Source organism: Sceloporus occidentalis, unplaced genomic scaffold (assembly GCF_023333645.1).
Source record: "Sceloporus occidentalis isolate IW3139 unplaced genomic scaffold, rSceOcc1.0.p SCAF_111, whole genome shotgun sequence".
Lineage (NCBI taxonomy): Eukaryota > Metazoa > Chordata > Lepidosauria > Squamata > Phrynosomatidae > Sceloporus > Sceloporus occidentalis.
Window position 1 is genome coordinate 667,154 of NW_028317091.1, and position 9,936 is coordinate 677,089.

The 9,936-nt window shown below is 43.3% G+C and overlaps 4 non-coding genes across 4 annotated transcripts; all 4 read right to left on the reverse strand.

Moving 5' to 3' along the window:
• Nucleotides 1-1,111: 1,111 nt before the first annotated feature.
• TRNAE-UUC (transfer RNA glutamic acid (anticodon UUC)) lies at nucleotides 1,112-1,183 on the reverse strand. Its single transcript has one exon. It is a non-coding gene; the product is annotated as a tRNA-Glu (tRNA).
• A 2,239-nt stretch (nucleotides 1,184-3,422) lies between these two features.
• TRNAE-UUC (transfer RNA glutamic acid (anticodon UUC)) lies at nucleotides 3,423-3,494 on the reverse strand. Its single transcript has one exon. It is a non-coding gene; the product is annotated as a tRNA-Glu (tRNA).
• Nucleotides 3,495-8,078: 4,584 nt separating this feature from the next.
• TRNAY-GUA (transfer RNA tyrosine (anticodon GUA)) lies at nucleotides 8,079-8,164 on the reverse strand. Its single transcript is given in 2 exon segments — nucleotides 8,079-8,114; nucleotides 8,128-8,164. It is a non-coding gene; the product is annotated as a tRNA-Tyr (tRNA).
• Nucleotides 8,165-8,324: 160 nt separating this feature from the next.
• TRNAG-UCC (transfer RNA glycine (anticodon UCC)) lies at nucleotides 8,325-8,396 on the reverse strand. Its single transcript has one exon. It is a non-coding gene; the product is annotated as a tRNA-Gly (tRNA).
• Nucleotides 8,397-9,936: the final 1,540 nt, after the last annotated feature.

A 9,936-nucleotide genomic window follows, 5' to 3' on the forward strand; every position in this document is an offset into this window, starting at 1 on the left:
TGCCCAAACCTCCCAACCTAACTAGAGCCCAACCAGAACCCTTACCTAACTAATTAGGAATAAACAAAAAAAAACAACAAACCCTTTATTAACCCTTTGGTAACCCTTCCCAACCCACCCAACCTAACTAACTCCTTCCCGTAACCCTTACTAGCTAATGGGCAATGAAAATAAAGATCAGAAAGTAAAATAACAAAAGGAAATCAGCCCCGCAGGGATGCTGCCAGGGCCTACCTGACCGTGCAATGAGATCAGCCGCAGGATAGAATACGTGTGGTGTAAATCAGCGTAGAACTGAGTCGTCGAACAGCAGCAGACGGGATCGCGAGCACAGAGAAGCACAGCCGCAGATGCAGAGCGGTCGTTGGTGCAGATCAGCCGAGGAGACACAGAAGAGTCCACGGGACAGCAGAGGCCCTCACCAAGCGCACGTGGAGCAAGGAGACAGCCACTGGAGAACCCGCCGGCACAACGCGACCACGGTAAGTACCGCAGCTCCGGAAAGCAGGCTGAACCGTAGGCCAAAGCTCACCGATCCCGGATTGTCCGCAGGGTAGGAGAAGTAGACGGCCGAAAGCCAGTAAATAGCGTGACAGCCCAGCTATGCAGCCGGAGACAGAACGGCAGAGTGGAGGTAGAACCTCACTCCAGGCCTAACACGTGCAGTGCGCACACGGGCTCCCGGGGAGTGAAAGAAAGAGGGCAGCAGATCCAATAGACCCACTAGCCAATTTACCTAATGAATCAGGTAAAAAAAAATAAGTTGTATGCATGGATAGATATCGATTGCGCTAGCCCTCACGGAGCTCATCTAAAAATCGGCCATCTCAAGGGCCCACCTCCCAGAAGTTCTCCCCTTTTCTTTAATCTATCCTCCTTTTCTTTAATCTCTCCATTTTCATTATCTTTCCTCCTGTTAGCAATTTATATAATCTCTCTAATCTATTTCTCCCCTTTCTGATGTTCCTTGAAGAGCCCAAAGATGTAAGGAATCTGGCCCAGTATTTTGAGGTGGCTATTCAGGTAAGGTGAGCGCTTTAGATGTTGGGGAATATGATTAATGCTATTTGATTTGACCAACTAGCAACATAGGGTTCCAGTAAAATCTAGCTTCCCATACCGGGAGTCGAACCCGGGCCACCTGGGTGAAAACCAGGAATCCTAACCGCTAGACCATATGGGATACGTGTCTGCGCCCTCCACACACCACATGGGATGGTGTATGTGACAGAGCATCCACAGATCCTATAGGAGGTGAACCTTTTTATTTTAAAATAAAGTTGTAATGCCTGTCAGTCCGCGGCTGCAGTTGATGAGTTCCTGTTCCAATGATCTTTGTGAGATGCGTCAGAGTTATAGTTTCTTTGGATGTTCCCAGATAAAGTGGTCCTTTTGCTGACCACGGAATTCGCACCTAAAGTCCACTCTTCACTCTGTAGGATCAACCTACCATTTTTTTTCCCGTCTCACAAAAATAAAAAGCTTCCTTCGAGCCGGAATCGAACCAGTGACCTAAGGATGTCTGATTATTTTCTACAGTCCTCCGCTCTACCAGCTGAGATATGGAAGGTCATGCTTCAGTGCGCTGTCCATGCTGACTGTACCTGAATCAGCCCCTCCCTCACCAACATGGTATGCATTGTGTTACAAGCTACATCAAGTGGAAGGGTTAAAATTGCAAACGGTTTGAAACTTACTGAATAGACCCAGATGTGTAAAAAAAACATTTGCCTTGGCCTGGAATCGAACCCCAGTCAACTGTTTGCAAGGCAGCTATGCTCACCACTATCGAACACGGGGTAACTGCATGGAAGGCAGCTATGCTCACCACTACACCACCAACGCTGGATGGAGAGATAGGCTTTTAATCTAGAGATGGGAAGGTCTGGAAAAAAAACCAAAAAAATTATGAGAAAAAAAAACATTTTCCTCCCGTTTTTTTCCAAAGCCATTTTTTGTTTGTGGGAAATGATGTCATATCCCTGCGCTCAGACTCAGCAGCACTCAGAGGATGCTCACTTTCTATGGAGGTTGCGTAACGTTTTCTTTAATTTCATAAAAATGAACCCTGCTGATGATGTCCTGGGAAAGGCTGGGTTTTGAGACCCTTGAGTTTTAGGATAATGTGAGTTAGATCCAGTCTGATATACAACGAAGGTAACAGATCCTCTTCTCTGGCCTGGCTTATTACTGCACTTAAGCTTCTTTGGCGTAGCGGTTGTAACATTCGCCTCATGCAATAAAGGTCCCCGGTTCGAAACTGGGTAGAAACACTTATTTTCCTTATTCCCATTTAAAATACAGAACCGATGATTCATCACCAAAGAGGGCAATCTGCTCCTCAGTTTTGTACCAGAAGGTGGTGCTGTTGCCCTAGGTCTTGGCCTAGTCAAGAAAATGGTGGTCAATCTACTGATGTCCTTCTTTCAGGTAAATGACTGGTGCTTCACATACTTTTTGCTTTGTTGCTTTAGTGTATTCCTTTGTTTTTCTTGTTTGTAATTTGGATTTTGAGATGATTTTTCCATGATATGTTTGAACCTGATGCAGAACTCACTATAACTATAAAATGAAATACCTGGTCAGTATATTGTGGTGCTATAAAATCTATACATACAATGTAATGTTGTTATAAATACACCTGTTTTGTGATTCGTACGGATAGTTACCTGTAAGTTGTCGGTGGCCAGACTGGGGATAACTGAGCAGCACTGGCAGTTTCAGGAATTCCACCCTTCCTCCAGCAATCATCAGATATAGAAGATATAATACTTGATCCCTTTATGCCCATCTCATGGTGATGGGGCTGCCCTGAGAACAAGAGCAGTATGATCAGGTTTTACCATAAATTTGTCCGGTGTAATTCACTTTTCCCGCAGTGACAGTTTCCTTTACATAATTTTCTGAAGGGACATATAAAACATATACACTTTATGAAAGGATGTGGACACCCCTAATTATTGAGTTTAGGTATTTCAGCCACATCCATTGCTAACAGGTGTATAAAATCAAGCACATAGTCGACCATCTCCCTAGACAGACATTGGCATTATGTCTCCCTTTTCCTCTTCATCTATCTTTGTTCTCTTTATCTCCCAACCCTTTCTCTTTACCTCTCCCTGTTTGTCCACTTTTTCTTTACCGCTACCTTTTGTCACTTCCTCTCCTCTTTTCTTTAATCTATACTCCTTTTCTTTAATCTCTCCATTTTCATTATCTTTCCTCCTGTTGCTTTTTATATAATCTCTCTAATCTATTCCTCCCGTTTCTGATGTTCCTTGACCAGCCCAAAGAGGTAAGGAATCTGCCCCAGTATTTTGAGGTGGCTATTCAGGTAAGGTGAGCGCTTTAGATGTTGGGGAATATGATTAATGCTATTTGATTTGACCAACTAGCAACAAAGGGTTCCAATAAAAACTAGCTTCCCATACTGGGAGTCGAACTCGGGCCGCCTGGGTGAAAGCCAGGAATCCTAACCGCTAGACCATATGGGATAAGTGTCGCCACTCTGCACACACCACATGGGATGGTGTATGTGACAGAGCATCCACAGATCCTATAGGAGGTGAACCTTTTTATTTTAAAATACAGCTGTAATGCCTGTCAGTCCGCGGCTGCAGTTCATGAGAATTTTCTTTTTCAATACTCTTTGGGTTAGTGTGTTTTCTTAGCCACCTACATATTGAAAAAGAATAGCTCTTTATAGTTGCGAATGCAATCAATGAGAAAAGACTCAAAAACATTTCTTGGTGGACTTCCGGTCGGCGGCCATTCTGACAACACGCACTTCATCTCGGCTCTGGGCCGCCGGGATACATCTGGCACAATCTCACTTCACACACGATTCCCTGCAACTAATTTTGCTGCGGCGGCGATGATAGGTGTTCTCCCGACGCGGCAAGAAGGCTACTCCGAGTCGACAAGCAGGGATACCCGCGGATGGTGACAGATACCGGCCGGGGGTCCGGATGACACCTGCACAGCACTGAAATCTTTGGGCCTCTAAACGTGACACCACTTACCTACAGCCTAGCGGAGCATCACACTTTCACTGACGGTAATACCTGCCGGTTTGCCTATATTTTGTTGTGCCTCCCTCACTGTATACGGCTCCTGGAAACTCTGAGGCCTACTCCTGGAAAACCTCCCTTCTCCAGTGAAGGGGCCATTACCATACTCTATTTTATTTTTATTTATTTTTCTCTCTACTTGCATAAACACAGTACAAGTGCTATCCCAGTGTCACAATCATTGTGGTGCTCTGGGAATCTGTCAAAGACTTTTGCTTTTTATTTTTCTGCTGTTTCATTTCAATTATTCTTTTTTGTTTAACCCTCACTTTACCAGCTAATTGTACCATGCTCTTCTCTTCCTGCATGGCACTCTGTCTCGTTATGGGTTAACATCGCATTCAGGGGCCAGAGGACCACCTTCATGAGGAAAATCGTTTATTGCTTCTGAATACTATCATCACCAACATTATCACCATTATCCTTGTTCATTGTGCACCCATCCTAGACGTCACCTCACTAACAGGTGCTACATCTGTACGTGCTTATTCTCAGACAGATATCTTCCCATGCTCTGTCTCAGTATTCTTCGCATAGGAGACACTCCCTGACCTAGAAGTGCAGCTACTACTTCCGTGTGTGTATGGAGAAGTTTCTCGATAAAACGACAATGTCTACTAAACAACAAAGGGAGAAGTCCTCCAAAAAATCCAAATTAACCATAATGGATACCAACCCTGACGACTCACAGGATTTAACCCATTCTGACACCACTCAAGATGAAGGTGACTCTATTGCTATCAGAGTGGTGGAAAAGCTCTCGCCCTTACTGGAAGGCAAACTAGACAGATTACAGACCACCCTGGAGGCCGTTCGACAAGATTTAAAACACACCATAGACAGAATGGATGAGGTGGAGGGAAGAATTTCCACTCAAGAATCTACTACTATGCAAGTCCAATCTGATGTGGGAGATCTCCAGCATACAATCAGACTGCTAGATGAAAAGGTGGACGATTTGGAGAACCGAAGTCTACGTAATAACCTGTGCCTTATCGGTCTCCCAGAATCGATGCATGGCAAAGAATTTTCCACGTCGACATTGAAAGGCACATAGAATTGGCCGTCCCGCTCAGACTGCACAAGATAGACCTCGTCCAGTAATCTTCAAACTTCTCAACTACAAGGATAAACAAGACTTGATGTCGGGGTTCAGAGCCACCCCAGCCCTCCTGTATAAAAATCATAAGCTACTGCTGTTCCAGGATTTCTCGGCGACAGTGACTTCTAAACGAAAGGCGTTCTCTCCAGTCTGCTCTCAGCTTCATACCCGCCAGATAAAATTCGCCTTGATATACCCTGCCAAGCTTAAAGTAGTTTACGGAGACAACACCAACTGGTTCACTTCTCCGGAGGATGCTATGGACTTCCTACAACGTTTGGATGGCCGTTCATAGATGTTGGTGACCTGATATCATACCACTACATATTTTCCTCCTCACAGGGACTCTCGCCTTACAGCTGTCCTCGTATCAGCCCCCCCATGGAGCGTACGCTATATGTCAGCTCCACGTTCAAATTATTTACTTTTCATGTTGTTTTTTCAATTTGTATGGTTCTCTTACATTTTGTGTTTTGTTAGACCGAGCATGGGCATTCGTCATATGGAGCTGAATCCTTTTCCAGCACGACCTCTACTTCTCACAAGACGTCTCAAGCATCTCAATACCTTGGGTGCTCATGTTGCTTTGTTACAGGAAACTTGCTCAGATATGGGGGAACATTGTAAGCTTAGGAGAGGATGGGTGCAGGAGGTGGTGGGAGCATCAAGACCAAATGGGGGCAGGGGAGTGTCTATTTTGTTTCACCGTCAGCTTGAGCTCTCCATATTGAAAGTTATTACTGATCCAGAGGGGAGATATGTAATAGTATCGTGTAATATCCAGGGTAGACACTTAGTAATATGTAATGTGTATGCTCCTAACCACTCGCAAGCCAATTTTTTTAATTCGTTAAATGCGGTGCTCCTCTCTCTGCATAGTGACAATTTGATAATTGGGGGTGACTTCAATACATGGGCTGACCCTAAATTAGATCATAGTAGAGGGACTCACCCCAAAACAGGAACGCGAAGCAACGCGATAGTGCGTCTCTGTCGACAGTTACAACTCATCGACACATGGCGAATTTTAAACCCCAGTGAACGAGATTTCACTTTCTATTCCCACCCCCATAATTCTTTTACGAAAATTGACTATTTTTTATGTACATCAACCCTTTCACATTATATTAGCAAAGCCCAGATCTTGGACATCCTTATTTCGGATCATGCTCCCATCACGCTGTCCTTTACATTTCGGCCCCCTTTACTCTCCTCCTTTAACTGGCGCATGAATCCTTTATTGTACAAATCACAAGACTTTCAGGACAGCCTTCAGATGGCATGGGCTGAGTATGAAGAGAATAATAAGACACACTCACACAACCCTCAACTTTTCTGGGACGCTGCGAAGGCTACTCTCAGGTGTCATATAATCTCCTATGTCACAAAAAAGAAAAGGGACACTATTGCCAATCTCAACAAGCTCAGCTTTAGCTTATCTAAAGCCAAGAGGAGACTCATAACCGACCCCTCTCCTGCTTCCAAGGCCGCTTATACACAAGCCAAATTAAATTATGATACTCTCCTTCACAATGCATCCCTTTTAAAGATTCGATACAGAGAAGCCGATCTCTTTCGACATGCATATAAAGAGGGGACACTATTGTCTAAATTAGTCAGATCAACATCAACTCGCTCCACTATTCCTGCAGTCAGACAACAAGATGGCTCCTTGGATACTTCCTCGGAAGCTATTAATCAAGCTTTCTTAAACGATTCCATAAACAACTTCTTTCGACTGATAAAACCTTCCTAGACTGTCTTTACCCCAACAAGAGTTATTTAACCGGGACTTGACACAGGAATCGCTCTTTTGATTTTATTCCTAGCACCCTGTCAGTTGAGAAAAAGTGTCACTAATGGAAGCTGGTCTTTGAAAAAGACTTGAAATGATGAGAGGGAGAATTAAAGCAACAAAAACCTACTCAACGCTAAGTGAGCCTTTTGTTTTCTTTTTCAATACTCTTTGGGTTAGTGCGTTTTCTTAGCCACCTACATATTGGAAAAGAAAAGCTCTTTATAGTTGCAAATGCAATCAATGAGAAAAGACTCAAAAACATTTCTTGTCCACTAGTCCACCAATTGTTTAACTTGTGGAGAGAATGTAGTGCAAAATAGGTTCTCTCCTTAAATTTCTAAATACACAGTTTAATAGAAATTAAAATACTGGCTTGTGGAGAATGTGGGTATCAATCCTGCTACCTCTCAAATTATTGAGTTTAGGTATTTCAGCCACATCCATTGCTAACAGGTGTATAAAATCAAGCACATAGTCGATCCCTTTTATTTAATCTATCTTCCTTTTCTTTAATCTATCCTCCTTTTCTTTAATCTCTCCATTTTCATTATCTTTCCTCCTGTTGCATTTTATATAATCTCTCTAATCTATTTCTCCCCTTTCTGATGTTCCTTGACCAGCCCAAAGAAGTAAGGAATCTGGCCCAGTATTTTGAGGTGGCTATTCAGGTAAGGTAGGCGCTTTAGTTGTTGTGGAATATGATTAATGCTATTTGTTTTGAGCAACTAGCAAATGGATAGCAACATAGGGTTCCAATAAAAACTAGCTTCCCATAACGGGAGTCGAACCCCAGCTGCCTGGGTGAAAACCAGGAATCCCAACCACTAGACCACATGGGATGGTGTATGTGACAAAGCATCCACAGATCCTATAGGAGGTGAACCTTTTTATTTTAAAATACAGTTGTAATGCCTGTCAGTCCGCGGCTGCAGTTGATGAGTTCCTGTTCCAATGATCTTTGTGAGATGCGTCAGAGTTATAGTTTCTTTGGATCTTCCCAGATAAAGTGGTCCTTTTGCTGACCACGGAATTCGCACCTAAAGTCCACTCTTCACTCTGTAGGATCAACCTACCATTTTTTTTCCCGTCTCACAAAAATAAAAAGCATTCCTTCGAGCTGGAATCGAACCAGCGACCTAAGGATGTCTGATTGGTTTCTACAGTCCTCCACTCTACCAGCTGAGCTATTGAAGGTCACACTTCAGTGCACTGTCCATGCTGACTGTACCTGGAGCAGCCCCTCCCTCACCAACATGGTATGCATTGTGTTACAAACTACATCAAGTTGAAGGGTTAACATTGCAAACGGCTTGAAACTTACTGAATAGACTCGGATGTCCAAAAAAAAAAATGTTGCGTTGGCTGGGAATTGAACCCTGGTTAACTGCTTGGAAGGCAGCTATGCTTACCACTATATCACCAACGCAGGGGGAGAGATAGGCTTTTAACCCCTTGATGACAATTGCCGGTCCGGGTACGTCACGGAAAAACAAGTCGTTTACGACAATTGACGTGCCAGGACCGGCATGTCTTTAAACGGGTGCAGAAAGCGATCTACTTTCGCTTTCTGCACCCAAACGGCGTTGCTGTAATGCCTCGACCTCGAGGCATTCAGCAACGCCACGATCGGCACTAGGGGCCATCTCTGGCCCCTCCCCGGGGCGTCAACGTTTTAAAAGCGTTTAGGAGGCGATCAACGATCACCTCCTAAACTTAAATGGTGTCACTGGAATGCCTCGATCAGGAGGCATCCAGCGACACCAAACACTTACCCCAGGATGGACTGTTACCGCTGCCGGTGATCTTCACCATCCACAAGATGGCGGCGGCCCGGGAAAAAAACCAATAAAGAAGAAAAAGTTCGCTAGATGGTTTCCAGACCCTCTAGAGAACTCTGGCTCCACTTGCAGGTTGAATACAGGTACTGCATTCAACCATGCAAGTCAATGGAGCCCAGCTTTCTAATCACAATGTGATTAGTAAAATAAATTAAAAAATAAAATAAAATGTATAATAATTAGAAAAAAATAGTAAAAAAAACCCAGTAAAATGTAAAAATAATTTCCCACTGATGTCACTATCAGCGGAACCTTCAAGTTGAAAAAAATGTTAAAAAAAAATGTAAAAAAAGGCAAAAAAAAATTAAATATATATAAAAAATATATTTTTGTGAGCAAGTCCTAAAATTAGCATTTTAGCTTAAAACAATTCTCGCATAGAACGAGTTAAAATACTGGCATATTAAATGCCCATGGGGTGTCTACTTTTAAAAAATGTATGATTTGATGGGGTAAATTGAAGTGGCCGGGTTTAACACTGTCCCAATTAACACGGGGGGAAGGATGGCCACACATCTAATTTCCAATTAGAAAAATGCACACGTACCAAATGTTCCCCCCAAAAAATGATAAACCCATGCATGTGGGGTATCACTGTACTCAGGAGGTGTTGCTGAACACATATTGGGGTGTCGTGTGACAGCAGCATATACCAGGAGCTGTAAATTCATACATAACATAGGTGTGTGGGGAAAAATACACACAAAAGAATACTACTGCAAACTTTGAAAAAATTCTGGTGGTAAAATGTGTGCATGCAAAGAGTTAAAATACCAGCATTTAAAATACCCTGGGGTGTCTAGTTTTAAAAAATATATGGGTTTATTGGGCACACTGAAATGGCCCGGCTCAAAGATGTACCAAATAGGGCATGGGCAGTGGATCCCCAAATGCCAAAGTTCAACATTGAAAAATGTGCATGCCCCAAATGTGGTCCTTTTGCCCCCAAACAGCCAGGCAAAATCATTCATGTGAGGTATCGCTGTACTCAGGAGATGTTGCTTAACACATATTGGGGTGTTTTGTGATAGTGACATACACCAGAGCCTGTTTATTCATACCTGAAGTAAAATGTGTGTGAAAAAACAAATGCAAAAAAAATTACTTCCATAAAGTTGGACAAAGGCT